Below are 9,579 nucleotides of genomic sequence, written 5' to 3' on the forward strand. Positions count from 1 at the left end.
GATAGTTCTTTCTATCTAGCTCCTGTAGAGCCACTGGAGATCATTAGGGCTATATCAGAGTTGTCAACCGGATTTGATGGAATTAAAGTCGAAACGCTGAAAGAAATAAAAGATGAAATAGCTGAGCCTCTAACTTATCTGGTAAACACTGGCTTCCAGAGTGGTTGTTTTCCTGAAATCTTAAAAACTGGTATTGTGAAACCGATATACAAAAATGGGGATAAATCAGAAATGACGAATTATAGGCCGATTACTTTAATTTCGAATATAGGGAAGATTCTTGAGAGATTGCTTAAAGTCCGGATGATACATTTTTTGGAAAAAAATAAAATATTGAAATCAATATGGTTTTCGACAGGGACTTTCAACAGAAGATGCAATAAAAACTTTAACAACTAGGTTATATGAAAACATAGATACAAATATCCCAACTTTGGCTGTATTTGTTGATCTTGCGAAGGCTTTTGACACGGTAAGCCATGAAAAACTTTTAGAAAAAATGTATAACTACGGATTCCGCGGATCAATGCACGACCTGGTTAGAAGCTATCTCACAAACAGAAAACAAATAGTAATGGTAAATAATAAACTGAGTGAAGAAAGGACGATTACTTTTGGAGTTCTACAGGGCACGGTTCTTGGACCACTTCTCTTTCTCATATACATAAATAGTCTACTGGAGATGAGAGGTGAGGGACAGTTTATAGGTTTCGCTGATGACACTGTGGTTATATACGAGGGAGAATCATGGTCGCATCTGGAGGAAAGAGTGAAGATAGATTTTGTGAAGATATATAAATGGTTACAACTAAATAAACACACCTTAAATCAAAGTAAGACGAAGTACTTGCCATTTACATCGGGTAAATCTGGAGCTGAAGATCTAGAAAACTTGCATATCAACGAAGAGTTAGTTATACCCAAAGCAGATTCCGTGAAATATTTGGGCATTGAAATCGACAAACACCTAAAGTGGAACCAGCACATGATTTATTTAACGAGGAAACTACGTGGTATATTGTACAAATTCAAACATATAAGAATGAATATCAATAGTACTAAACACCTAAATATGCTATATAATGCTCTCGTCCAGCCTCAGTTGTCATATGGCGTGATTGGTTGGGGTGGGGTACTGGACAGTCACAAGAAAAGACTAGATGTACTACAAAAGTATTTTCTCAAGATAATACACGGTAAGCCAAAAATATTCCCAAGTAAACAACTCTATGAACTAGCCAAAGTACCCGATATTAGGCAGATATTTGCGCTGAAGATCATTATGAACATCTTTGAGGGAAAAATTCATATAAAAAAGAAGGATCACCGATATCGTACCAGAGCAGCTGATAGAAATTTTGAACGCCCAAGATCAAAGAAAAGGCTTGGTCAAGGATGCTGCGACTACATAGCCCCAAGACTGTACCCCTTATCACCCGATGAAATATCTAAACTAAAAAATAAAAGATCTTTCATACTAGAAATGAAAAAATGGATTATGAAATTTGATAGAACAAAATTACATGAAATAATTTATCAAAAAACTTTATAAAATATTCGATTTCGACATGAATACAAAATGGATTTGACACATACCCGTACTTGACAAAGAAAAAAAAACCGTTACATGATTTTCGATTTTCACAAATGCAGGCTCGTATCTACGATGGAGAACACGATTTATGGGAGTGTATATAATTAGAAAAACATATATTTTGTGGCAGAATTAAAGAAAAATATTTATGTTAGCACTGTGCACAGTTAATGTAAAAAATTAACTCTACAGTAGTTTAGAGTTTGTTTAATGTATTTATTTCTTGAATAAACTCTCTTATTATGGACTTATTGAAAGAACCGAAATTTCTCCAAACGTTCATATTCCTAATATTCTAGTCTATAATCTAAATTCCAGAGCAAAAATACCTATCCTAGATTTGAATTCTGAACCTGTAACAATTGATGAACCTTCTTTCAAATTAGAAAAAATTCAACCAGAAAAATTAATAAATTTTACTGCTTCTGAATCTTATAATTCCTTCAAATATGAGACAACTAAACGTCATGAATTATTGAAAGAAACTCCTCGATAAGATCATTCAAATTCTGGAGAAAAATCGTCCATTATAAAAAAAAAATTTGATTTATTCTTTTTACTTAGTGATAATCTAAATTGTACATCAACTATGAAACATAGTATTCCGACAACAACAAATACTCAAATTTTTTCAAAAATTTATCGATTACCTAAAATTCATAAAAAAGAAGCTAATGCTCAAATTCAGAAAATGTTAGATCAAAATATTTTAAGACCTTCGAATTCTCCATAGAATTCATCTATTTGGATAGTACCTCAAAATATGGACGCTTCGGGAAAACAAAAAGGGAGACTTGTTGGTGATTTTCGAAAGTTAAAATGAAATTTCAATCGGTGATTCTTATCCACTCCCAAATATTGAAAATATTTTAGATCAAGTAGGCAATGCTATATATTTTTCAACTTTAGATCTTGCTTCAGGCTTATACCAAATTAAATTAGAAGAAAATGTTAAATATCAAATTGCAATTGCAACCCCTTCAGGACTTTTCGAATTTGGTTGGAGAACAACCGAGGAATTGCAGTCATGTAATTTCAGTGGTTACAAACTTGCATCAGCTTTCTGCAGGGGCAGAAAATCACATGGGGGGTCTGCTTTGTACTGCACGTATGGCATGGTATATAAAAGAAGGTGTGATATCGAAAACTTGAGTATCGGCAATTTTATAGAATGCCCAACTATACCTGAAATCAACCAAGACCACAATTGTTTGTATTTACAGACCTGATTCCCAGCCATTGGCGGATGTGGAACTATTTTTTGATAGGCTCATGAGAATCCTGGAAACATATAAGAGGGATGGAGCAAGGATTGTCATTCGAGGAGACTTCAATATTGATACACTGCAGAAAAGTGAAAATACAAAAACCTTTATGAATATAGTTGAAACTTGCAATGTACCGGGTTTTTCACCATAATTTGACCCCCCCCCTTTAACTTTGTTACTAGAAGAGGTACAAAAAAATGTTTCACGAAATCGACCAGTGTTTTTCGAAATGATTTCACAAGACGAAATGTATACAGAGTGGGCAACATATTGATAGCAACTTCATTTTTTCAAATGGAACACCCTTTATATTTTTCTATATTTGACTAGCTCTTTTTCCACTGATTTCAAATATATAACATATGATTAGCCTATCTTTCTTATTCTGAGTACCACAGAGTTTCAAATTTTAAGAACCACCTGGCAAGCTAAGTAATCAGTTTTCAAGTGGAAGGCTGCCCTTATTTGAGTTATCTCGTTGGAAACGATATACAACATACGTATGTAATTGAGTAAAACTACTCATCGAATATGCATTATACAGAAACGGAAAAATTTGAAATATTTTCGCTTTTTGTGGAGAACAATAAAAATAAGAAAGCTAGAAGGAGAGAATAATATATAGAGTTGCACCCGAATGATCCTATTCCAATTTGTAGTGAAAAACGTATATCATATCGTTGCCAACCAGATAACTCAAAAAAAGGGCATTTTGAGTTATCGCAGCCTTCCACTTGAAAACTGATAACTTAGTTTGCCAGGTGGTTCTTAAAATTTGAAACTCTGTGGTACTCAGAATAAGAGAGATAGGCCAAACATATGTTATATATTCGAAATCAGGGGAAAGAGAGCTAGTCAAATCTGGAAAAATATACAGGGTGTTCCATTTGAAAAACTGAAGTTGCTATCAATATGTTGCCCACTCTATATATATTTCGTTTCGTGAAATCATTTCAAAAAACACTAGTCGATTTCGTGAAACTTTTGTGAAAAACATTTTTTTCTACCTGTTTTATTAACAAAGTTAAAGGGGGGGTCAAATTATAGTGAAAAACCCCGTACATGCCACTATTCATGAACCAACAAGAGTCACTTTGAATTTGAATTTAATTATTTACAGTATTCCTTATAATTTGTTCCTGTGGTTAATGATTTCTGTAACAGGAGGTATGTTGCATTGCCGGTAGATGTCATGTTATAGCGTTAAATTCAAACTTGCATTTAAAACACAAAAAGTAACATCAACACGTTCAGTTTTTTCATTCATTTTTTTGTATCTCGGTTATCATTCAATTTGAGTTCTTTTGAAAATGCATTTCGAATATCGTTCTTTTCCATCGTAGCCTCTCACAGAGTAACAACGAAATTTTGGCGAGCAGTAGAGTTTAAAGTCGGCATTTTTTGAAATTTATTATGGTAGCTGAATTAATTTTTCTGCTAAGGCAATAATCAATTCAATTTGGATAGCCTAGTCAAATCAAGTATTTATTTTGTGAGCTATAATTGAGTGAAAATCCTCGACAACGAGGGTAAGTTACCTTGTGATCAATTTGAATTGAATTTTAAAGTAATACATACTTTTTTCTGTCATTCTTAGATTTTTATTATATGGTAATTTTTTTTCTATTGGACGTATTGGTATCTATCATTCAAGATCTTCACGAAAATTGCGAGTTAATGGTGCATACCTCCTGGGAAAATTGTTCAATTGGTCCTACATTTGTTGCTAGAGATTTTCATACCGTTTCATTTTGAGTCACTTGGTACAGTTGGCTTGGGGAGGAGATTCACCCTAATTTTAAGATAAGTTCCTTCTCATGGTTTTTTTTTCTTCATTGTTGATTAGATACAATTTTGGATATAATATTAAATTCACCTTTGGCACATTTCCTTTTCTAAATTTTTATTATATTTTCTCATATTAACATTACCAATATTTGAATATTGTAATTTTCACATTATATTCAGTATATTTAATATTCCAGATTTGTATTCGCAGTTCTCAAAGTTTAGTACTCATAATTTCATATTGTCTTATATTTCAACTTATCCAAATTGAGTATCTTTTTTTTTAAATTTTCTTAATCGTATTTTCTTCCAAATTCAACTTCATCCTTATTCTTAGAGATTACATTCCATATTAGCTTGATACTTTAAATTTTTCATCATTCACATTTTGACTGCTTTAACTAGAACTTCATTATCTAAATTACTCATTAGTGTATAATTGTCCTAAGTGCACGGTATTGCAATCTTTCGATTCAGTCTATTAGAACTAAGAATTACATATTTGTAAGAAACTTATTAGATTATAGTTATTGTTATTTCAGATTTAAAAATTTATTTGTGATTAATAGTACTTAACCCAACCCTGATTAATTAATTGTTTATGACTGATTAATTGTCTCATCAGCAACCTTATAATTGGAATTTATTATCACAGGTTATAATAAAGAAAGTACTACCGTGGCAATTGGCGCCCAACGTAACAACCAATACACGATTAATCGACAATTGTACAGGACATTGTTCATTACTGAAACCAAGTCATACTGTTCTTTGAAGAGGATCAATTCATGCTGAGGGAACACCATCATTTTGAGCTGTGAAATTTTCGGTTTTTGGTGAGACACTTTTCTTTTCTCTGTTTGGACCATTTTTTTTTTGCTACGTTATTTTCATTTATATAATTTTGACTTTTACACTGGAATAGACACATTTTTTAAATATGGCTACCATGTTTTTGAAAATTGAACCCGATCGGTTAATTAAAGAGGAACTAGAGTATGAAATTGCGTTAAGAGGTCTGAAACCTGAAGGGTCAGTTTCGGAGTTGATCAAAATGTTACGAGGTTTATTGAAATTAGAGTCAGAGGGACAATCATTCAAGGAATTTTATAATTTTGATGCAAAAGTAGAATTGGATATATGTTCTGCTAAGGTTGACGAAATTGAAGTTTATCTCAGAGAACCTTTTTCAGGTTCTATGCAACGCAAAATTAGAACAAAATTAAGTCATTTATTGGGTAGAGTAGAAAGAATCAAACCATCTGAACAGGATAAAACCTTATGTGAATTAAGATCTAAGTTACTCACTGCGAGTTTGCGCTTAATGTCTTCATATGAGAGTAAATTAATGGGTGATTCTAAGGCTCCAAAATCATTGCCTGCGGAGGTAGAATTCGAGCAAAGTTTCTTGAATCAAAAAGCCGTGAGTTCGACACCAACAAAAAATTTATCTGCTAATGTTTCTGGTAATATTCAAAATAACAGCTTAACAACAGCGACTAATATGATGCAAAATTTGAATGTAGTAGATCCTAAAATTCACTTGAAAAGTCTGGGAATTAAATATTCAGGTAGAAACGATTCTCTGAGCTTGAATGCTTTTTTCGAAAGAGTAAATGATATTATGGAAGCAAGAGGTTATTCGGAAGAATTTATGTTCAGAATCGCATCAGAATTGTTCGAGGGTGAAGCACTAGTATACTATAGAGCGGTCAAGAGTTTGGTTGATGATTGGAAAGAACTTATTGCTATTTTTCGAGATGAATTTTTCAGAGATGGAGACAGAAAAATCTTTGAACAAATTAAAGGAAGAACTCAAGGTGAAACTGAGACAATAGCTATCTATGTAGCATATATGCAAAACTTGTTCAATAGATTGTCTTTCTCAGTCGATGAAAAGGTAAAGTTAGAGTTAATAAAAGATAGAATCAGGCCAGAATATCGTATAGGGTTCGGATTGATAGATGATATTAGTTCTCTGGAAATGTTGATTAAATTGGGTCGTAAGTTGGAGGATAATAAGCGTTATGTTAATAATTTTATTCCACCGTCATCAAATAAGCATGCAATTGAAGTTGATTTAGAATACAAGCGCGAATCGACAAAGGGTAAATTATGTAATTTAGAGGCTGAAAAACAGGTTAGTTTTAATGATTATAAACCAAGTATTTCTAAGTCAGAAAATGAACAATTTAGTGATGATAATAGGTTAAGAAGCAGAAGTAGATCCAATTCGCGAAGTAGAAATAGATCAAATTCCCGAGGTAGCACTAGAACTAGAGATTCTTCTAAGAATAGATATTGTTGTTCAGAAGTTAATTATAGTAAAGATGGACAATACTCAGATAGGAACTATTCAAATAAGTCATATGGAAGTCAGCATAAAACATATCCTTATCAGAAACGTTTGAATGATGATAGATCTCCAAGTGTAGATAGGAATAGTGCGCAGAATAGTAAAAGACCAATTATCGATCAAAGTGACAGAAATAGGGCTCAGAATTCTTTTCAAGATTCGTCTGTTGTTTGTTTCAAGTGTCAGGGAAAAAATCATTTAGCTAGACATTGCACAGTAAAATCAATTCGATGTTACAATTGTGGTAGGTTCGGATTTACAAAATTAAATTGTCCAAGTTGTAATTTAAACCACTAAGGAAGTCAAGTGTGGACCGAGCTTCGACTTCAGAACCTTTATCGGTTAATCAACATATATCTTCAGATGATTATTATAATTTGGGTTCGGATACTTCAGATTTTGTTTGTTCTAAAGAAGAAATCGAAACTTTCAATAATAAATATAAACCAGTTTTAAATTATATTTTAGACGGAGTTTCAGGAGGAGAGTGTCCATATATTTCAGTAGACATTTATAATAAAAAATTTAAAGGATTATTAGACTCAGGAGCTAATCAAATATTCATCAATGAATCCACTTACGAATTTTTACATCAGTTAGGAAAAGTCTTACATACGGAAAATGTGTCGTCATGCGTTTTAGCGAATAATCAGGAACTTAAATGCTTAGGATTTGTCAATATACCTATTACTTTGGAAAATAAGACACATATATTTAAATGCTTTGTATTGTCTGACTTACGTCATAGCATTGTACTGGGAACGGTTTTTTGGATTAAGATGGGTATAGTTCCAGATTTGAGGAAAGGTTATTGGAGCTTTAGTAAAGAACAATCTTTTTATTCTGATTCTCTGAATTCTTTACAAACTTCTGATGATTTAACGAATTGTCAGAGGAAAAAACTAAATCAGATTGTTGATGGTTATTTCAATAGAATGCAGAATGTAAAATTGGGTTGTGTCAAAGATATTGAGCATGAAATAATAACGAGCAGTAAACCTATAAAATCTAAATATTATCCAGTGAGTCCTTACATGCAAACTAAAATAAATGAGGAAATAGATAAAATGCTCGATTTAGATGTAATTGAACCTTCTAATAGTGGTTGGAGTTCACCAATTCTTATGGTTCCAAAAAAGGATAACACTTATAGATTTTGTGTTGATTTCCGAAAGCTAAACGCTGTAACTGAGAAGTGTGCTTATCCTTTACCACATATTTCCTCAATTCTCGATAGTTTAGGTAATGCTAAATATCTTACTTCGTTGGATATAAAAAACGCTTATTGGCAAATCAAACTTTCCGAGAAAAGTAAACAATATACAGCGTTTACCATTCCAGGACGCGGGTTGTTTCAATTTAAAAGATTGGCATTCGGTTTAACTAATGCCCCTGGAACATTTCAAAAAATAATAGATGTTTTACTTGCCGAATTTCCAGGTTACGTATTCAGATATTTGGATGATATAATTATAGTAACACCTGACTTCGAAACTCATTTGCGTATATTAGAAAGTATTCTCGACAAATTAGCACAGGCAAATTTAGTTCTGAACAAGGAAAAATGTGTATTTTGTAGACCAGAGTTGAAATTTTTAGGATATATAGTAAATAGGAACGGTTTAGCTGTAGATCCAGATAAAATAAGTGCGATAGTTAATATGCCCAGCCCAAAGTCACCTAGGGAGGTGAAGAGAATAATTGGCATGATTATGTGGTATCGTAAATTTATTCCAGACCTGTCGACTATCACAGAACCCATCACTAAACTTACTCGTAAAAATTGTAAATTTGTATGGTCAGCCGACTGTGAACAAGCTTTCGCTAAAATTAAAGATCTTTTAGTGAGTGCTCCAATTTTGGCTTGTCCAAATTTCGAATATCCATTTATTCTTGAATGTGATGCTAGCTCTTATGGCCTTGGTTGCGTTTTATCTCAGGTTTATGATGGTAGAGAACACGTAATTTGCTATCTTTCTCGGAGTTTAACTCGTACTGAGAGAAATTTTTCAGCAACTGAACTTGAATGTTTAAGCGTGCTGTGGTCAATAGAAAAATTACGTTGTTATTTAGAAGGTGCTCCAAATTTTACAGTAATCACAGATCATCATAGTTTACTTTGGCTTAATAATCTTAAAGACCCACACGGTAGACTAGGAAGATGGGTACTAAAACTTCAAATGTACAATTTCACTATTTTGCATAGACCAGGAAGATTTCATCAAGTACCAGATTGCCTTTCTAGAGCAATTCCTGAGGAAACTTTTGTCATGTCTGAAATTTCATTGGAAAATATCAAGGATTCTTGGTACAATAAGCTTGTAAGTCAAGTTAAGATAAATCCTTTGAAATATTCAAATTTTAGAATTTCTGACGGCGGAATTTTATATAAAAATATGGGTAAGACCTCATCTGATGCAACTACATGGAAGCAAGTAGTACCTAAAGAAAAACGTATTGAGTTACTCAAAAAATTTCACGATGATCCTACAAGTGGAGGACATTTCGGTATATACAAAACATACCATAGAATTTTGGAAAATTATTGTTGGCCTGGGATGCAGCATGATATT

Source organism: Harmonia axyridis, chromosome X (genome assembly GCF_914767665.1).
Source record: "Harmonia axyridis chromosome X, icHarAxyr1.1, whole genome shotgun sequence".
NCBI classification, from domain to species: domain Eukaryota; kingdom Metazoa; phylum Arthropoda; class Insecta; order Coleoptera; family Coccinellidae; genus Harmonia; species Harmonia axyridis.